The following is a 23,212-nucleotide window of genomic DNA, read 5'->3' on the forward strand; positions in this document are numbered from 1 at the left end:
AAAAGAAAGTTAATACTAGTACTTTTAGTTCCTTTGACATTCCGGTCTTGCCATAAGCTATACTACTGTTCGATAGGTGCGCTTGCCTTTGTCGTGATAATAGTTAGTTTTCAAGAACAGACATTCATAAATTATAAAACTTATCACGATTTACATCACATCACGGACCAGTCCAAATTCGAAGTGTTACATTAGCCACCTAAGTGACTCTCAGGCTAACATCCACCCAAGACACACCCTGACCTTATAACACATCATTCTTATCTCAATATTAGTTATTTATTAACACGAAAGCAAATCATGAGCCAATTTTAAACTTTCCCTAGGTAATTTAATCTAAAGGCATCTTTGTCATTTTACCTCATATGGTAAAACTAACTTGATTTTAGATCTAAATGTTTATCGACCTTTTTTTAGTCAAAATTAAGCAAGCCTAAAAATTCTAGCTTAAATTGAGTTCTTTGCTATGTCTAATTCAAGTTTTACTATTAGACACTAAATTGTACCAAATACAAACTATCAGGACCTATTCCGAATTAAAAATTAAGTGTGTTTCTATCGAATTTTACCTATTACAAGACTAATCCTAAAATTTTACCAAGTTTCCTTATTTTATAGAGCTCTAATTAGACTAATCAATTTTCAAGACTAAATTGTAACTTAAACAAATTAGAATACCAATTTAAAAAGACAACAATTCAACCCTCCAAAAACCCACATGGTCGTGTCCCCCAGATTGTGTGTCATTAAATGCCTGTGTTCATGTCGTGAAAAACTTTTTGACAGATCGCACATGCTCGTGTGTGATAGCTCCAGTTTCCACACGTCCGTGTCACTTACCCACACACCCGTGTGCAACCCCTCACATGCTCGTGTGAAAATCACTTGACCTATTTTTGTGAAAAACTCATTTTAAAACCCGATTTTGCATATTTTAATGGCCAATTAAACCCGAATTAACTATGATTACTTAACATACATATACATACACCTTCAATTGAATTTATCGACATCAATTAAGCCTCAGTTAAATAGAATTAGGCAATCAATTTCATACATATCAAACATCGAATAAATCAAACAAGTGGTGTACCTTAGTCGCTAGTAAACCACTCCATGGAAGCTTCATTTAAACAATCATTAGTAAAAATTCCATGTTTCACACACTGTGTTATCAAGCAACAAAACACCATAAATCATTCAATAATTAAACTCAAACATGCCTCAAAATTATTATAAAATCATTCATATAAAATGTCTAATGTCCAATGTCCAATTACCACCAGAATCAAACTAATTCTCAAGAGTTCGACAATGCCTGATTACAATCTCTAAAATGTGAAATAAAATCTCTACCAAGCCTAAATCTTTTGGAACTCTCTTGCTTGGCTCCTCAACCCTCACTCCCGACGATTATCTGCACGAACGTGAAGGTGTGAGCTTTAAAATGTAACACCCCAAACCCGGCCTAGACGTTATGGCCGAATCTGGCGAAGTCACGTGAGAATTTATTTAAAACCATGTTTACCCAAAAACCGTTCCAGTTACCATCTTTTACTTAACTCAGAAAACATAAATATTGAATTAATTTGCTTGAAAACATTTCTTAGTTCGCAGAAGCTTAAGAACAAATAAAGTTGCAGCTCCAAAATCCATAAACAGTGTTTCAAAATTCTGAACTTAAACTAAACAGTCTGAAACCAGAAATTATGTAATTACTCCCAACTATAGCAAATAAAATAATAAAAACGTTAAAAACCTTTAAAACCAGAGTGTATGTAGTAGTGGTCACTGTCGAGCCCTCTACAGCACCAATCCATCTACTGCTAGGGATTACCTGCAAGATAAAACAATAAAGGGGTGAGTTTTCGCAAACTTAGTGTGTACATCCCCACAGGCAGCATGCATACAAATAGATAATAGAGTTCAAATAATTCGAGCCTGAGCCCTTTTCAAAATTGGCGTGGACCTTAGCCCACTCAGATACAGAATTAGAACAATTGGGCCTTAGCCCATACAATTATCGCATGCATAACAGATCAGATTATCAAAGAAACATGCCCACCAACCCTGCACACCATCTCTGTCCAACCTAACACACCTTGTGGGGATAAAATAGACCTACCCAGCCCTGCACACCAACTATGGGGATAAAATCAACCCATCCAACCCTACACACCATATGGTACCGTGAAACGGCACATAACAGAAATATGCAACTGAGCTGCTAGATAACAGGCTAAAAGCCTTTCAGATACTTCATTCACTTCATCAATCATCCCACCCCAATGCAATGCATCATACAATTGTGGCATGCTATTATGCAGATAAACAGATCATACATATATTTCCAGAACAGAACAGATATACATGTAAGATATTAAATGTCAAACAAACATCAGTATCATATCATCGTATGAGGGCCTAAGTAACACTTACCGACCTTACAATAGGTCACAGTCGACTTGGGCAACCCGTGCAACCTTATAGAACATTTCAAACAAATTGGGCTCACATGCCCGTGTGCCTTGCCCGTGTGGGTCTACACTCCCGTGTGGCCCACACAACCCAAATTGGCCTTGACCATGTGGATCACACGGCCTGGCCCAAAAATTCCACATGCCCATGTGGTTCACCCATGTAGCCCACACGGCCCAGTTGGTCAAGCCCATGCCTCGCACACGGCCTCACCAGCCTCACATGCCCATGTCTGTCGTGCCCGTGTAGCGTACGCATAGCCTACTTCGTCGACCACACAGCCATAGCCACACGACCTCTACATAGGCAGTCCATACGCCCGTGTGGCGTCGATAGTAGCGTTTTCGGCTTTCGTCAAAATGCGATTTCAGATCGATTAGAGTACACACCTGGTTTCGATTGAAGCCTAACGCAAACCGGGCACTCCAGAACCTATATTCGGCAATGTCAAAACCCATTTCAGTCACTTAAATCGATATTGAACCGAAACAGTACGAACAGTCAATTCCTAAACTTATCAAAAGCCTTACCTTTAACAAGCAACGATGATCTCTCGCTGCTAAACTCGGAAGTTAGTCTACAGCAGCTTAATCGTCCCTTAAAATGCAGACAAAATTCTTAATACCCCACCCCTTTCCTCAAAACGAAATAGGGAAATCACCCTTAGACTTACCAAATAGACGAAAACGATGATTGCACCCAAAGAGATGATTTGCAAAGACTAAAGGAAATGAAAATAATGGGGAACAAGGGAAGTAAAGTTCGGCTACCGAGAAAATATGGAGGAAAAAGGAAATAATTTGCAGAGGGAAAAGAACGTCGATTACAGAAAAGATTTTCAGGAAACTGACTCAGAAAAATCTGATAAACCCTTCCACTTCAGTGTTTTAATCCAACTCAAGCACCCATACAGCATTAACCGCAAAAAAATAATGCTTCCTTACAAACTCAAACCCAAGACCCCAAGCGCAATCCCTTGCCACTTAACCCCAGATCAGCAGGACCGTTCTGTTAAGTTTTTACCAATAAATTTTGATAAACTCATCAACCAAAAGCCAGGCTTTAATTAAATAAAAACTAAAATTTTTCCCAAGTTAAGGCTCAAACATGAGACCCCCCAAACACACCCCAGAGTACATAACCACTTAAACCAACATATATTTTATGCCAAGCAACACAAAACAAATGTTCAGATATTTCCATGCTCAACAATCACAAAAGCCAAATTTACAGAAATTTGGGGCGTTACAACTCTACCTTCCTTAAAGAAAATTCGTTCTCGAATTTTACTGCTCAGAAAAGGTGAGGATATTGCTGTCGCATCGAATCCTCTAGCTCCCAAGTAGCCTCCTCAGTGTTATGATTCTGTCGCAGCACCTTCACCAAAAGAATAGATTTCCTACGCAGAACCCTGACGTCGCGATCCAAAATCTGAACTGGCTCCTCCTCAAACGTCAGATCTGGTCTAACCTCAATTTCCTCCACAGGCACAATGTACGTGGGATCAGAACGATAACGTCTCAACATCGATACATGGAACATGTGATGTATGCAATCTAACTCCGAAGGTAGCTCCAACTGATATACAACTGGCCCAACTCGCTTCAGAATCTGGTACTTCCCAATAAACCGAGGGCTCGACTTACCCTTGTGACCGAACCTCAAAACTTTCTTCCATGGCGAGACCTTAAGGAAAACCAAGGCCCCCACAGAATATTAGATGTCCTTTCTCTTCAAATCAGCATAGGACTTCTGTCTGTCAGAAGACGCTTTCAGTCAATATCAAATTAGGCAGACTTTATCTTCAGTCTCCGATACCAACTTTGGACCAAAAACACGTCGCTCACCCAACTCAGTCCAGCATATGGGAGTGCGACACTTACGACTATACAGCGCCTCGCAAGGTGCCATCTGTATACTAGACTGATAACTATTGTTGTAAGCAAACTCTGCTAATGGCAAGTACTCCTCCCAACTACCTCGAAAATCTATAATGCAACCTCTCAACATGTCCTCCTGTACCTAGATCACCCTCTCCAACTGCCCATATGTCTGAGAATGAAATGTAATACTGAAGTCAAGTCGCGAACACAAAGCCTTATGAAGCTTCTGCCAAAAATGAAAAGCAAACCGATGATCCCCATCGGAGATAATCGACACTGAAACCCCATGCAGTCTTACTATCTCTGAGATGTAAAGTTTAGCCAACTTCTGTAAAGAGAAGTCTGCCCTAACAGGAATGAAGTGTGTAGACTTGGTTAATCGATCCACGACGACCCAAATAGAATTCTTCTTCGTGGGTGTTAGTGGTAACCCACTAACGAAATCCATCGTCACTCGCTCTCATTTCCACGTAGGTATCTTAACTAGCTGTAGCAACCCCGAAGGCAACTGATGCTCAGCCTTAACCTGCTGACAAGTCAGACAGTGAGCAACGAAATCAGTCACCTCACGCTTCAACCCTGGCCACTAGTACAACTATCGGAGATCTTTATACATCTTATTTCCACCAGGATGCATAGCATACGGACTACTATGCGCTTCCCTCAAAACCTACAGCCTCAAATTCTCATCATTAGGTACACAGATCCTACCTTGGAAGCACAGTGGCCCTTCACTATTCAGCCCAAAATTTGTAATAGTCCCAGTCTCAACCTAACGAAATTGCATCTTAAGAGTCTTATCCTCTAACTGCTTAGCTCTAATCTGCTCAATCCATGTCGACTTCACTTGAAGCTCTGTCAGAAGACTCCCATCATCATAAAGACTCAATCGAGAGAACAACGCTCTTAAATCAGCCACAGCTCTACGGCTTAATGCATCGGCAACTATATTGGCCTTTCCAGGGTGATACTCTATACTGCAGTCGTAATCTTTAAGCAGCTCAACCCATCGTCACTGCCTAAGATTTAACTCCTTCTGAGTGAGGAGATACTTGAGGCTCTTGTGATCAGTGTAGATGGAACACCTCTCACAGTACAGATAATGCCTCCAAATCTTTAATGCAAAGACAACTGTAGCCAACTCTAAATCATGCGTCAGATAATTAGCCTCATGAGTCCTAAGCTGTCAAGAAGCATAGGCAATTACCTTACCGTCTTACATCAAGACGCAACCCAAACCCACATGTGACGCATCACTGTAAACCACGAAGTCCCTACCAGGCTCATGCTGTATCAAAATTGGAACCTAAGTTAACACAATTTAGAGCTTCTCAAAGCTCTCCAACTGGGGATCAGTCCAAACAAAGGGAACTCCCCTACGCAGTAACTTAGTCAAAGGCGCATCACTGTAAACCACGAACTCCTTACCAAGTGACACGCTATAACACCCCTAACCCGTAACCGTCACCGAAATAGGTTAAGAGGGGTTACCAGATCTGTAACTCAATTCAGAACATTCGTTTAACAAATTCTATCTCATTTTAGTAACCATCAATCATTCACATTCTGATATATTTAAAAACAATCATATCAAAGATTTAGTAATGCATTTAGGACTAATTTGATAAGATATAAAAATTTCAGAAACTTAGAAAATTTTCAACTTTTCAAAGGTCACACACCCATGAGAACAGGTCGTATGCCTCACACGGCTTTAAACACGCCCGTATATCTAAGCCGTAGCAAAACAGGGCATAATACTGACTTGGCTACATGGCCGACCACATGCACGTGTGCCACAACGACCAATAGACACGCTCGTGTGTCTAGGCCGTGTCAAAACTGGAGGATATATTGACTTTAATTAGTAAGGTACCCTAGGGGACACACGGCCGTGGAACATAACTGTGTGTCACACACGGCCGAGACACACGCCCGTGTCTTTGCCCGTGTGGACAAAAATAAGCCATTTGAATAGCCAAATTTGCCACCCTAAAACATAAGCATTTACATTCATATTTTATCACATTTAAGCAATTCAATTGGCAACCAAATCAACCATTTCAATACACATTATAAGCCATGTCTAAACTTACCATTTACTTGTCCATATACCTATCTAGCAACATATACAATTCATCCATTTAACATCCATAAATCAAGACTACCTTTGCATAATTTCATTCAAACATTATCATACAAAACATACCATATTCAAACACATAAATACACACCAAAACATGGTACCAAATAAGCCAAACCACGTGGCTTAACTTATATACAATTTCATACTCAAACCATGATTCCAAAATATAACTTTTACTATCAAACTAGCCTATACATGCTATATTTACATAAGTTCATAAGTTCAAAATACCAAACGAAAATTTGGATAGTGTGACATGCAACTCCGACTTGCCCGGAACGAGCGAGCTAACGAACCTCTATAAGACATAGAAACAGAAACAGAATAAGCTTCTAAGTATAGTAAGCTCGTATAATTCAGAATTAAACTTACCATTTAAAGTAATCAAAGCAACAATATAATGTCAACCTTTCAATATAAGCATCCTAATCACACAATATCATCACATATTAGTCATTTAACTAATACATAATCCATAACTTGTTCATATAACATTATTTAGGCATGTTGAATACATTAGAACTTAAAAGGATAATCAAGTGAACAATGTCAAAAATCCGTCAATTCATCATCATACATGCTCTTTCAAGACATGGCCAGTAAGCTCTTCATGAGCTGATAACAGTAAGCTCTATTGAGCTGAAAACGATAAGCTCTATTGAGCTGAAAACGGTAAGCTCTATTGAGCTAAAAACAGTAAGCTCTATTAAGTTGAACAGTAAGCTTTTCTAAGCTGAAACAGTAAGCTCATACAAGCTATGGTAAGTCCGCAACAAATGCAAGAGCTCAACCATTTCGGTAATTCAAGTAACACATCACACGTATCCAATAAATTCACATAGTTCAACCAAGGCTCGATAACAGATTCGATATATCATCAAGGCAATCATATCTCAAATAATTCAATTATACACATTCAATTCAACCATTGCAAGTATACTAAATTTTGATTCTAATTATATGAACTTACCTCGGATTGCTCGGATGAAAACTAGCGTTTACTCGTCTACTTTTCATTTCCCCCGATCCAATTCTGGTATTTGCTTATCTTGATCTATATGATATCAAATTAACTCATTTAATTATCATTCAACTCAATTTAGCCTAAAAATTCATTTTTGGCCAAATTACAAATTTACCCCTAGACTTTTGACTACTTTGCAATTTAGTCCTTTATACACAAAATGACAAATTTATGCAATTTACCCTTAACCCATGTATAGCCGAATTTCACATAATCACATAACAGGCCATATTTTCATTTTATTCACATTTTCAACCACAAGAATTCTATCTTTTACAATTTAATCCCTAATTCTCATTTTTGTAAAAACATCACTTTATAAAACTTGTATAACTATTAACAACCATCAATAATCTAACAAGAACCTTCAAAATACCTAAGTATTCAACAATGGCATATCTCAAAATCTATAAAAGTTTCAAAACGAAGGTACGGGCTAGCTACATTAAGTGGCAACAAGCTCAAAAACATAGAAATCATTAAAAAATGAGCTCAAACCGTACCTTAATCAAGAATTGAAGTTGTCGAATCCATGGAAGCTCAAAAACCCTTACTTTTCTCTTTTACAATCGGTTGAAAGAAGAAGAAATGACACCAAATTAAGTTTTTGTTTTATTATTATTAACTAAATACATAATTTACCATTATAACCTTATAGTTAAACTTATTATATCATGAAATTCATGGACATGAATGCCCACCAACTTAAATTAAGGTCAAATAACATTATAAGGACTTCCATATTAATAAACCATAGCTATTTAATACCTTTAAACAATAGTACTCAACTTTTACGTGTTACGCGATTTAGTCCTTTTTACCGAATTAAGCATTTAAACAATAAAATTTCTTTATGAAACTTTCACATAATTTATCAATCATGCTGTAGACCTTATTAAATAATAAAATAAATAATTTAACTTTGGATTTGTGGTCTCGAAACCACTATTCTAATTTGACCTAAAAATGGGCTATTATACACGCCCATGTTTTAGGTCGTGTGGGCATTCAATGTGAGGAACACGGCCGTGTCCCAGCTCGTGTTCAAATTAGGGTAGCTACTGACTTGGGTCACACGGCTAGCCACACGCCCATGTGCTAGGCCGTGTGGACAATTTCATTTTCAAAAATAGGTGTAGAACTCACACGGCTGAGACACACGCCTATGTCTCTGCCCATGTGACCAATTCTGAGCATTTTGTTTCTCAATTTTTAAGATGTAGGGCACACACAGCCAAACCACATGCCTGTGCATATGGTCGTGTGTCACACATGATTGAGACACACGTCCGTGTGTCTACCCGTGTAGACAAAATAAGGCTATTTCCAAGCCTTATTTCTCACCCAAATTTTGCCTTGTACCTACATTAGTACTTGCATACATATACCAACCAATTCAAGATTTAAAACCAAGACAACATTGACATTATACATGTTATATCATCACATGTATTCAAACTTACTTTTTGTAAGACATACGTTTACCATAATTCAATCTAAACATAGCAAGTACACATACATTAACCCTATTATAACCTCATATATATATATATATATATTCACTAAATATACCATCACTAGCCACTCCAACGGCTATATTACAAACAACCATTTATATGCCAACACTGGCCAAGTTAGCCTACACATGCCATTATATCAAAATAAGTTTGCTATTTATACCAAAACGAGCTAAAGGATAGTTTGATGGTGCTCTAATCGATTCCAACCTTTACGAACTTTCGAGCACTATAAAACTGAGGAAAATAAAACAAAGTAAGCATTTAATGCTTAGCAAGTTCGCATAATAAGAATTTAACCCGAACTTATTTAATAAGGCGAGATGGAGACCTTGATTTGGACCCTCGTGATCGAGCTTTTGATTGTAAAGAACACGGAGCCATAGTCAAACGATCCAAACCAGGTTGAGATCGTCGAAGCTTATCCACCTGAAGCGCTCACTTCTACTCCTGTCCTGCTGTGGAAGTAGTGACCGGAAGCTTCACTATGGAGGCGGGCGATCTGATGGAGCTGATTAGATCCACAACCGAGATGGAGCCATCCCTGGAACCCAGGAGCGAAGCTATCCCTCCTGAGGCTGGCCCACAAGAATCCATTTCAAGTAATTATATAAATAACATGCATCCCAACTAATTGACCAATTGCCTAATCACATGCACACAATCAAGCAAGTTAGTCATGAATTTCTAAATACTTTTCAAGTAATAAAGATGAGCTCATCATGTAATAACTTTCATACACATATACTTTTCTTATCATATTTCCATATAACATAGAAATTGATAAATAATCTCAAGTTTAGATTAGCCATAACAGGACTTCGCCTGTTGAGTTTATTTGAAATATCGATGGATAAACATGTAGTACACTTAAAGTGTACATCACTGTAAACTATCAACTCATATTCAGGGGTACCCAATTAGGGCACATAATCAGGAAACACTCTCTCGAGCCATATAACAAGATGATCATGTGAGCCTTGTAACAAGAAGCTTATCCGAGCTATAACAGGAAACTCATAAGAGTTTAGAACTAGAAGCTCATTAAGCTTAACAAGTAACTCCGAAGAGCTATTATCAGCGAGCTTCGGATAGCCATATAACAGGAAGTTCAAGCGAGCCATATCAGGAAGCTCATAAAGAGCCTATATCAAAACGCTCATAAAGAGCTATGTATGTGTCCACAATATTTGCAAGATCACAACCGATCAGGCTGCTCACAAGAGCCATATAACGGGAAGCTCGATAAGGCTTATAACAGGATGCTCTTTCAAGTTATGGTGTGTCTGCAACATATGTAAGACCACAACCAATCGGGAAATCTTGTATCCATCAAATTTCATCTATTCAAACGGGACTTACACTTATCAAGCAATATTAGGCATGTAATTAATTTTATACATCAAACATTTATACAATTCACACATATTCAACATTCAATTCCAAGCATATTAATATACATATCTAGTTATATGAACTTACCTCTATACTTGTTCGTTTCAAGAATCTACTAATCCGACATTTTTTGTTTTCCCCAATAGTACTAGGTCTTTCCGGATCTATATAAATGAATTTAACATCAATTTAATTCATTTCATACTCAATTTAATTCAATTCACATCCTAGGAAAAATTATCATTTTGCCCCTACACTACTTTTCATAAATGAAGACTTCATCCTTAGGATCGGAAAATGAAATTCGTGCAATTTAATCCTTATTCCAAGTCTAATCGATTCTTACATATAACATTTAAAGAACATATATCTCATAAGAATCAGAAATTTTCCATGAATTTTACATCTTTAGAATTTAGTCCCTAAATCACAATTCCATTAAAAATTCACTTTACAAAAGTTGTTTATCTATCAACAACCTTTCAATTTCTTCCATAAATATCAAAATTTCAGCATATTCATCCATGGAAAAATTTTAATACTTTGACAACTTTACAAATTGATCCCCAAAATAGCTAGATTAGGTTATTCCGATTTCAAAAACATAAAAAATACTAAAAACGGGACAAGATTACTTATCCAATTAAGCTTGCTTGATTTTCTTTCTCTTTCCTAGGGTTTCCATAGAATTTGGGGAAGAAGATGATATAAATGATGATATTAGATATTTATTTTCTTTACTATCTTTTGTTTATTTCAATTTCCAATTTAGTCATGTTATTTTTCTAATTTTCCATGGTTGAACCATCAAAAATATATACTAATTTTTCTTAATGGTCTAATTACCATATAAGGACCTCAAGTTTTGAATTCTATAGCAATTTAATACTTATAGCTACTAGAACTCAACTTTTGCATTTTATGCAATTTGGTCCTTTCTATAATTAAACATGAAATCGATAAAATTTTGTTATCGAAATTTTCATACGTCTTTCCTATCATGATATAAACCATCCAATTATATTAAAATAAATTTTCTTTCCAACTCAGACTTTTGGTCCCGAAACCACTATTCTGATTTCACTGAAAACAAGCTGTTACAGAATTTTAAGAAGAAAAGTGGTTGGATCTATTTTCTAATGATAGATCTTTAAAACCATACAAAGAAAATGAAATTTTTATCTCTCTAATCTGATGCAAATGGTATGAAAAGTAGGCTAGATGAATTGTGTTTAAAACTGAAACAACCCACTAGAAATTTAAAAATTGGGGAATTTGCCTAATGGCCACTCCAACATTTCCCTTACTTTACTAATTGGTTTTTTTCCTTCCAAAATTCTAAATTTTGAGGTTTATTTTCCAAATAAATACTCAGAATTTTCCCTTGTTTTGTATTTAAACTCAATGTAATTAATATTTAAATTTAACTCAAATTAACCCCAATAAAATTTATTTTAAAATTATTTTTCAACCCAAACTAATCATTTTCACTAATAATTATTTAATTACTTTAAAATTAATTTTCCAAAAATATTTTTATTTTTCTGGATTATTGTTTAATCGATTCTAGATGAAATTAACCTCCTAAATTAAATTAAAATTTACTAAAAACTGTATAAATACCTAGTTTCACACTCGAAACCCGAAAAATATACCTGAAACTTCTAGACCCGATTTAGGAATATTACATGTGGTCTTTTTAAAACAAGTTTGGCAAGATATCCAATTTGATTTTCAAGCCCATGAAGCGATGCTTGCTAATTTTTCAGTAATGTTTCAATGTTTTGAAATCGAGTTTTTGACACGAAAATAAATTTAGCTAACTTCTCCTCAACGTTTGGCTTCTTCTCTTGCTGATAAGGCTACTAAAAACCCGGAGGGGATTGTGACTTTTGATTTCCTACACCACCCCAAGAGAAATTTGGGTGGTTCCTCCAACCTGCATTATAGTTATTACTATAAGGGTTATTTTCATGTCTGCAATTGTTACCCTTAAAGTTGTCTTGCTCATACTCCATGCTCAAACCAAAAGGTAAACATTCTGGATTGATCATCCCCTCTACATTTGCATCATATTTGATAATACTCTAGAATGACATATTTTTATGTATTAATTACATATTTATTTTGAGTATGATCCTACTAATTTGAGCTATTTAAGGTTTTTTATCTTGAAGGGACTAAATTGAAGGCAAAAGAAAATTTAAGGGAAAAAACCGTGAATTTAAAGATAAAATGGGTCAGCATGCGAAATAGGAAAGAAGTGGTGCTGAAAATGCAAAGTGTGGAAGACTTGGGGGAAAAAGTGCAAATAAGAGATTTTATAAACACAACTCTATTTAAATTTTAATTATATTAGGATAATTGTTAAGATTACTATTTAGATTTAATTTTAGATTTTATCTTTATTTATCTTTTAGAATTTAGATAGGAATAGACTAGGTTTCCTAAGTACTATAAATAGAGGATGGAGTGACACAAATTTGACTCATCTTTTCTGTAAACACTCTCTCCCAAAAAGCTTAGCCTTTGTTCCTTTCATATTATTCAATAAAAATTACATTTTAATTACATTTATTTCTTTTTCCCCAAAAAGCATGAGCCACTAAATTTCTCTAGCCAAATGTTGTCAAAATTCCCCAAAAAGGATTCATAAGGCGTAGAATCCACACTTAGCCTTCTCAACGAGTATTCATCATTTCTCCGTATTACGGGGCTGACAATTCCGTCCATGTCCCTTCAAAGGTGATCTTTTCAATATGTACAAAGAACGGCCGCTTTGTATGTTTTGGGAAGGTTACACAGTCGATTCGTTAGCTTATTGCGTCAGTGGTTGTTGAGCCCAAAAGACAAAATGGCGTGGCATTTGCCACTAAAAAGTGATGATCTAGTATAAGACGGTCCCACAAAAGCGACTGTTGTCTAGAGTCAGGTTCCTCTAAATCGCAAGTCTAAAATCTAAGTGGAGCTGGTGGTCGTAGGTGTCCTCTTCCACTATAACTGGCTTATTCTGTTCAAGAATGATCACATAAAAGCCTAGGATTGAACCCAAGGCGGATCGAGACAACCGAAGGCTGAAATCTCTCCATAAAAAAACTCTTTTTCCTCAACTTTGTTTATCTTTACAATTTTAATTTTAATTTTCACAATTTCAATTCAATCAGACCTTTAATTTTGTCTTTTTTATTTTTTTCCAAGTACATAGGTTTTCTTGGGCGCTACTTTATCCGGGATCTCAAGGAACAAGAACTTGTACAAATCCAGTCCTTGAGGATTTGACCCTACTTCCCTTATACTATTCTTTTATTATTTTATAGGAATAGGATATTTTTTGTGCTCTCTACGACGCATCAAATTTTGGCGTCGTTGTTGGGGACTGGTAATGTACTAATCTTGTTTCTTTTTTTTCGAATAATCAGATCTGCTCCAGGAATTCTTGCTTTTGATTCAGAAATAGAGAAGACTGCATGAGCTAATCGCAATGAAACAAAGCTACCAAAAAAATAGTCAATGGTGGTAGAGACTCAGAGTAACCCACCGCCGGAAATTGAAGAAGATGACAAAGTTGAGTCTAGGGTTAACAAAAACCCTACTCAAACACTTGAAAGCGAAAGAGTAGGAGTCGATCCACCAAAAGAAGTGTTTAACGCTAGGGTTAATGGAAACCCGAATCTAGCACATCAACATATGGCTCAAACGATTTGGTAATTGGCCAAAGCTCCTGCAGAATAACCGCCATTGTGCATTGCGTATCCTACTATGGATACTGATTTGAACTAAAGTCAGGTTTAATCCAGATCCTACCAACTTTTCGTGGGTTGCAAAATGAAAACCCCCACAAACATCTAAAAGAACCTCAGGGCGTAACTGAGGATCAACTCAAATTGCGTGCTTTCCCTTTTTCCCTAGCAGACTATGCTAAGGAATGGTTATTTAATCAACCCCTTGGATCTATTCCAAATTGGACTGATCTTTCTTGTTTGTTTCTCAATAGGTTTTTTCTAGCATCCTGTGCAGTTGAATTAAGAAGGGAGATCATTGAGATAAGGCAAAAAGAAGTAGAGTCTCTTTACGACTATTGGGAGCGATTTAAAAAGTTGTGTGCAAGTTGTCCACAACATGGTATAACGGAACAGTCTCTACTCCAATACTTTTATGAAGGCTTAAAGCCCATAGAGATGAATATAGTAGATGCTTCTAGTGGAGGAGCGTTGACCAACATGACTTCCCAACAAGCAAGGGACTTGATATCTATAATGACTGTAAATACTCAATAATTTCGAGCCAATCCTGAACCCACTAGAAGGGTTCACCAGCTAAGTATTTTAGCTTTAAAAGATAAAGTTGATTGACTTACTAATATCATGACTTCTCTTTTTACAGTAAAAGCAGGACCAACCCTACTGTGCAGAATTTGTGCAACACCTGAACATACAACTGATGCATGCCCTAGTTTGTGTGATGATACTATGGCCCATTTAGATGTTGTGGGAAACTTTCCTGGACCACCCCAAATGCGATATGACCCCTATGCTAATACCTATAACCCAGGGTGGAAAGATCATCCAACTTGAGTTACGGAGCTAACCCACGATATAACCAGCCATACCAAAACCTGATTCCACAATAGTCATGAGATTCAGGTACCTTTCTAGAAACTATGGTCAATAAATTAGCAGCTAATATGCTTGATTTTCAACAAAAAACCGAGGCGTCAATAAGAGAATTAACCATATCAATTGAGAAAATGAACTCACAAGGAAAGTTGCCGTCACAAACAAAACCTAATCCAAGACAACACACAAATGCAGTGACATTGCAAAGTGGAAAAGTATTAGAACCAAATCTCGAAAAGAATCTTGATTAAGATTTTACCCAGAAAAAGCAGGAGAACAATGAACAGGTCCGAATGAAACCTCCACTGCCCATAATTCAACCTCCATTTCCAGCATGATTGAACCAACATCGGAGAGGTAAAGAGGACAAAGAGATCCTCGAAACATTCAAAAATGTCGAGATCAACATGCCACTATTGCATATCATCAAAATAAAATTTCACGATATGCTAAGTTCCTTAAAGAGCACTGCACCAACAAGCAAAAATTAACTGGTAATGAAAGGTAAGCGTTGGTGAGAATGTATTTGCAGTGTTACAGTGGAAGATGCCAGCGAAATGCAAAGATAAGGGCATGTTCGCAATACCATGCAAAATAGGCCACTTAGGAATTAAAAAAACCATGTGTGATCTAGGAGCTTCCATAAATGTAATGTTTTTTTTCTATTTATGAATCACTTAACGCAGGTTTTTTGACAAAAATAGGTGTTATCATTCAATTAGCAGATAGGTCTATTATGCATCGGACGTATTAGTGAAAGTCAACGGACTTATCTTTCCTGCAGACTTTTATGTGATAAAAATGGAAGAGGATAACGCTCTTGGGTCTTCAGACATCTTGTTGGGCTAACCTTTCCTTAGTACTGCAAATACTAAGATTGGCGTGCATAGTAGAACTCTCACGATGAAATTTGACGGAGAGATTGTGAAGTTTCATGTTTATGACCCTATTAGTCACCCGAATGAAATCTTGAACGTAAACAGTGTCGACATAATTCACTCATTAGTAGAAGAAACTTTTAAGTCACCTTATGAAGATAAACTTGAAATATTGTTTAATGATAATTTCGATTCAGGATCTATTTGCGAATCTATTAATGAATTATTGGCTCTTATGGATACTAAACTTCTACCTTCTGTTGTGCAGGCACTAGATCTGGAATTCAAACCACTTCCTGAGCATCTCAAATGCACATTTTTGGATAATGATGAGACCATTGCCGACTTAAAAGGGATTACCCTTGAGAGGCATACATAAAATTTTCTTGGAGGAAAAAACGAAACCAAAGCAGGAGGAGCATGGACGATTAAACCAAAATATGGTGGATGTGGTAAAAAAGAAGAATTTCCAAGCCCATATGAACGAAAGAATTCAACTGGAACAGCCCCAATACTAGTTGAGGTGTCAAGCTAATAACGTTAAACAAGTGCTTGTTGGGAGGCAACCCAATTTTTATTTTTTTATTTTTATTTTATTATTTATTATTTATTATTTATTATTTATTATTTATTATTTTATTTTGTTTTGTTTTATTTTATTTTATTTTATTTTATTTTATTTATTAATTTATTTTGTTTGGATATTAATAAATTTCTCTTATTCTGTCTAATTAAACCGGCAAGGAAAAAACTCAGGAATTGGCATGCTTTTACAAACATCCCTTATTCTATCCCTATTCCAAGCAAGAATACCGCATCTCTGCTTTATACTTACCCAAAACCTGCATCCAAACACCCACCTTACAACCTAACACCCTTTCTTCTACACCTTCAAACCATAAAATTTTCCCCATTTTCACCCAAATAACCCTCCAGCCGCCGTCCACCTTCTCCCTCACCCCCACCACCGATTTTTTTCCACCACCATGGTTAGGACTAGAAGTCGTGTCACCGCCGAACCCTTCTTCACCATCAACAGTCGCTGGCGTCGGTTCTCAACGTCCCAGCACGTCAACTTAGCCGACGAATGCCTTCCCCACCTTTTTCTCCTCCACGCGACACCAAACCTTCTCCTCCTTGCAAATATGCATGAACGATAGTGACAACATGGGGAGTTTTTCCTAAAACCTTCTTCCTTCACATATTTGTTTTCCTCTCTTTTTTCACATCAAGGACAATGGGTTTTAAGTAAGGGGAGACATTCCTCATTATTTCTGTCATTTTATCTATTCTTTTTACTGTTGTGTTATTGTTGCTGCTACCTTATGCCCGTTTCTACCCACATTTATTTTTTTAGAATATTTTGCCTCTTTTCATGCCCAAGATTTTAACCAAGAATTACCCACTATTTGACCTACGAGTATGATTCTTGTCTACTAAGTTAATAATGATTTTGCTAGTTTGATTTCGTCTCCACTGTTTTATTTCTATTAGGCTAAAATAATTATGATTAATAGAGTTAACCTAATCTTACTTACAGTAAAATCGATTAAGTCTAAATGCAAAGAGGACACTTAATATAATTGCACGCTAAAATTATGTTCATGACTGTTAGGTGGTTGTGAAACTTATTTTTGACACTTGATTGCTTTTCCTAGTCATCCAAAATTAAAATTTCGTTTAATGATAATAATAAATTTTAATGTTGTCGAAACCATTTTTTTGTGAAAGGGGTCGACTTTTTATTTTAAGAATGAAAACAAAAAAATGGAAGTCGCCACCAATCCTTTTTGATGAAGTGTGATCGGGTCACCTTGTAAAATTGGTTGTTTTTAATAAACAGTTTGATTTATTTAAACAACGATTTTGGTCCACGAAATTCAGAAAGACGGGTTCGAGAGTCGATTACTCATAAGGGGGTATTTTACGTTAATCGAGAAAAAGAATTATGTCCCGTAAGTTAGGACATAATATTTTAAATCCCCAAAATGAGAATAGACGCCAAAAATTATTTATTTTTGAAAGATATTTGATTATCTCGGTTTTAGAAAGAAATCATATTACATAAGTTAGAATACGATTTTTTCTTAATTCCCGAGAATATTTGAAAATTAATGCTTTGAAACTTTTGGGTATTTGGATTTATTGAGAAAATCGAAACCCTGTAAGTTAGGGAACGACTTTTTGAATTCCAAAATACGAAAGATTGCTTATTTAAAAAATGAAATTTTATGTATCAGGTAAAATGTAACTCAATTTTGCAGTAAAATAAATTGCGGTACTATTATACATAATAGAATAATAATAATGAAAACAATAATAATAACAATAGTAATAGAAATGAATAATATGAATTTTTGAAAGTATATATATAAATGAAATAACAATAATAGGCAAAAATAAAGAAAATAAAACAAGCCAATTAAAAAAGATAACAATAATAAATAAATAAACAATGAGACCTGATAAAAATTTAATTAAAAAAAATTAGCAAATAAAGAAAAAAACGATATTAAATAAAATAGTTTAAAGAAATAATAATGATATTAATAATATTATTAATATAATAATAAATGAAAAAAAAGAAAAACAAAAAAAAACTAAAGTTTTAAAATCATATAAGAGGACATAAATAAATAAATAACAAAGCAATATAAATAAATAAATGTATTATATTAAAAAATAGGTAAAAAATATAAATATAAATATAAAAATGATAGTAATAATATATTAAACTAATTAATTTAATAATAAAATAGCGAAAATAACAAAAAAGGGACTAAGTTGAACCTTAAAACAAATTTTTGAGGCAATATCAGAAGTAAATAAAAGGAAATGGACCAATTTGAACACGTGAATAACAAGGAGGGACTAAAAAGGCAATAATCCCTGCCTTCCAAAACGCACAGCTTCAGGGAGGACCAAAATGCAATCAAAATAAATCATGGGGTATAAATTATAAATAAGGAAAAGTTTAATTGCAAAACTATAAAAAAGCGGAAGGGCTAAATGCGCAAATAGCCTATTAATCAAAAACACTCAGATCCTCTAGACGAGTCGGGTCAACGCACTGGTTAAGGGCAAAACGACGTCGTTTTGTCCTTCTGATGCTTTCCCCAAAACAATGCCGTATGGAAGCATTATAAATACAACAATTCTTAAAAAAAAATTCATTTTTAATCCTTCTTAAAAAAAACAAGAAAAGAAGGGGTTTTCTTCTCTCTAGTTTCCCAGAGTCTGGCCATCGACCTGCCCCTACTCCGGTCACCGGACTGCCACGCCTCCACCGTGGTAGTCGTTGTATACGACGGACGGAGCCTCAAAAACAAGCCTTTTTCATCCTTTCAACATCCCCAACCCCGATTTGATACTAAAACACCCGAGAGCCCTTCTAAAATCAAAAATAGTCACGCAAACTTTCGGTTCCAAACCTCCTCCAATCACCGGAAAAAGATAAGGGATTATATTTTTTATACCAGTATAGTTGTATTTTAATTGAAAATAAACACTCGAAAAAAATAAAATAAAAATACCTATATAAGAACAATCAGGGCCTTTAAATCTTTGATCTTTTTTTATACATCTACTTGTTTTTTGTAAGTTTTTTGTTTGAAAGTTTGTTTCTTTTTTGTATTCAAAAGTGTTTAGAGAAAATTACAAAGGATTTTTGATAGCTTTTATAGCCATTTTTACATGATTATTTGCAATCTTTTCTCCTTTTTGCTTTTACAGGTGCAAGTGGACGGAGCCATGACAGTGGCGGTGCTGCATGCATGCCAATGGCGGTGGATGTGACAAGGGCAGACCTAGGTGCGGCGCACCTAGGGTTTTCTTTTTTTTTATGTGTGTTTTATGGTTTTGGGCTTAATTCGGCTTCCGGTTAGGCTGAATTGGGTTTAGTTTTTTAGGTTTGGTTTTGGGTCTTATTAATTGTTGGGTCAGGTTTGTATTAGTTTTGGGCTGATGGTTTTTAACTGGGTTTGATTTGGGTCTTGGGTTTGTTTGGATAATTTGTCTGTTTGTTTGGGTCTTAGTGGGCCCGGGCCAAAATTGGGTTGTACAGATGTCTCCGTAGTTATGAGTGCAACTTAAAAATGTGACTAGCTAAATAATCGGGGTAGGGTGCTTGGGTTGTCATCCAACTTCGCGTCAAAAGGTTGTGTGACGTGTTAGGTAAAACTCCGCTAACCGGAATTAAACAAAAAAAAATTAGGAATGTGTTGGGCTAAGTAACTAGGGTGGGGTGCTTGACTGTCATCTCTCTTCGCGTCAAAAGGTTCAATATATTCTTAAGGAAAAAAGCATATATAAATATAATAAACTAGGAGTATGTTAGGCTAAGTAACCGAGGTGGGGTGCTTAGCTGTCATCTCTTTTCACGTCAAAAGGTTCAATATATTCTTAAGTAAAAAGAAAAAAAAGAGAGATGTATTATTAATAAAATTGCATTTGGGGACTAAAGGTGGAAACAGATAGAGTGTCTTGGTAAGTTTAGTAAATTACCTAATTTTCATGAAATAATCCAAGTTGATTTTGATCTTTGTGTGATTAAATTGGAATACTTTTTCAATTTTACTTAAAGCAAGCTAAAGGTTCTCTTTATTTTTCATATGTATTATGCCTAATTTTTATAAAACTTTGAAGTGATATTTCTTTCATGGAAAAAATCTAAATTTCACAGTGGATAGAAACCATACTTGAGGACAAGCATGGGCTAAATAGGGGGAATTTGATAACACTCTAGAATGACATATTTTATGTATTAATTACATATTTATTTTGAGTATGATCCTACTAATTTGAGCTATTGATGATTTTTTATCTTGTAGGGACTAAATTGAAGGCAAAAGGAAATTTAGGGGAAAAGTCTGAATTTAAAGATAAAGTGGGCCAGCATGTGAAATAGGAAAAAAGTGGTGCCGAAAATACAAAGTGTGGAAGACTTGGGGAAAAAATGTAAAGAAGAGATTTTATAAACACAAGACTCTATTTAAATTTTAATTATATTAGGATAATTTGTTAAGATTATTATTTGGATTTAATTTTAGCTTTTATATTTATTTATTTTTTAGAATTTAGATAGGAATAGACTAGGTTTCCTAAATACTATAAATAGGGGATGGAGTGACACAAATTTGACTCATCTTTTCTATAAACACTCTCTCTTCCAAAAAGCTTAGCATTTGTTCCTTTCATATTATTTAGTAAAAATTTCATTTTCATTATGTGTATTTCTTTTTTTCCTAAAAAAGCATAAGCCACTAAATTTATCTAGCCAAAGGTTGCCAAAATTCCCTAAAAAGTGTTCATGAGGCTTAGAATTCGTGCTTAGCCTTCTCAACAAGTATTCATCATTTCTCCGCATTATGGGGCTGACACTTCCGTCCATTTCCCTTCAAAGGTGATCTTTTCAACTTGTGCAAAGAATGGTCGCTTTGTATGTTTTGGGAAGGTTGCACAGTCGGTTTGTTAGCTTACTGCGTCAGTGGTTGTCAAGCCCAAGAGACAAAATGGTGTGGCATTCGCCATTAAGAAGTGATGATCTAGTGTAAGACTGTCCCACAAAAGCGACGGTTGGCTAAAGTCAAGTTCCTCTAAATTGTAAATCTAAAATCTAAGTGGAGCTGGTGGTCGTAGCTGTCCTCTTCCACTATAACTGGCTTATTCTGTTCAAGAAGGATCACCTAAAAGCCTAGGATTGAACCCAAGGTGGATCGAGATAACCAGAGGCTGGAATCTCTCCATAAAAAAAACTCTCTTTCCTCAACTCTATTTATCTTTACAATTTTAATTTTAATTTTCGTAATTTCAATTCAATCAGACCTTTAATTCTATTTTTTTTATTTTTTCCCAGGTACATAGGTTTTCTTGTGCACTACTCTGTCCGAAATCTCGAGGAATAGGAACTTGTGCAAATTCGGTCCCTAAGGATTTGACCATACTTCCTTTATTCTAATTCTTTTCATTATTTTATAGGGATAGGATACTTTTGGTGCTCTCAACGACACATCAATATTACCCTACTGGATTCACCTGCTTAGAAAAATTTAACCCATCAATTTTCTTACCAAGAACTTCAACCTAATTCGCTAACATAGAAACTGCATCAATATTAAAAAATCGGCTGCTTTAATCGGCTTCGTTCTCATTAGTTGTCATTGATAATTATTCAATGTCATCTCCTCAATAAACTCTTGAGCTGCCTTGGGTGTTTTATTATTTAGTGTTCCACCAACTGTTGCATCAATTAGTTGCCTAGTCAAGGGATGCAAACCATTGTAAAAGGTTTGAACTTGCAACCATAAAGGCAACCCATGATGAGGGCATATTCTCAACAGATCGTTAAATCTCTTTCATGCATCATATAATGTCACCAAATCAATTTGAGCAAAAGAAGAGATATCATTCCTCAACTTAGTTGTTTTAACTGTCGGGAAGTATTTCAACAGAAATTTTTCAGTCATTTGCGCCCAGATAATGATAGAACCTCATAGCAATGAATTCAACCATTATTTTGCCTTACTCCTCAAAGAGAATGGGAACAATCGTGAGCGTATGGCGTTATCAATAGCACCATTAATCTTGAAAGTGTCACAAGTCTCTAGAAAGTTAGCCAAATGAGCATTCAGATCTTCATCTTCAAACTATCAAACTAAACATACTGTTGTACCATCTAAATTGTGATTGCCTTCAGCTCAAAATTGTTTGCAGTAATGGTAGGTCTCAGAATACTCGATTCAGCCCCAATCAGAGTAAGCTTAGCATAATAACACATAGTGCGATGATCATGATTTGCAGGAGGTAGCTGATTATTGTGATTATCACCCATCTCCATAGTAATATTATTTTCCTCTTAATTGTCTACTAAATCCCGTTGATTTTGCCTTGTTTCCCTAACCTCTTTACGATTTCTATGAATAGTCTTTTCAATCTCATTGTTAAAAAGTAATGGATCCAACAAGTTTCCTCTAGTCATAAACCAAAACAACCTGCCAAAATCAAACAAAAAAATTATAATATAAAAAATTAAAATGGCTAAATTAATAGGAATAAAATTTTCCTAATATTTCACCCCCAGTAACGGTAAGTGCACCTATCAATTAATATTATAACTACGATGAGAAAAGATATTGTTCCCACAATGACTAAAAGTACTAGTAATTACTTTCTTCTATTATTTAATTGATAAATTGGAGAGATTAATTAAAACTAAAATTAACTAAATTAATTAACTAAAGAACACGACAAAGAACGAATCAGGAAAACAAACGATTA

The 23,212-nt window shown here is 35.5% G+C and overlaps 1 non-coding gene across 1 annotated transcript; it reads left to right on the forward strand.

The window, feature by feature from the left end:
• The first annotated feature begins 22,246 nt into the window (after positions 1-22,246).
• On the forward strand, positions 22,247-22,353 carry LOC121217072 (small nucleolar RNA R71). The gene has a single exon (XR_005913298.1). It is a non-coding gene; the product is annotated as a small nucleolar RNA R71 (small nucleolar RNA).
• The last annotated feature ends 859 nt before the right edge of the window (positions 22,354-23,212 follow it).

Source organism: Gossypium hirsutum, chromosome A02 (genome assembly GCF_007990345.1).
Source record: "Gossypium hirsutum isolate 1008001.06 chromosome A02, Gossypium_hirsutum_v2.1, whole genome shotgun sequence".
NCBI classification, from domain to species: Eukaryota; Viridiplantae; Streptophyta; class Magnoliopsida; order Malvales; family Malvaceae; genus Gossypium; species Gossypium hirsutum.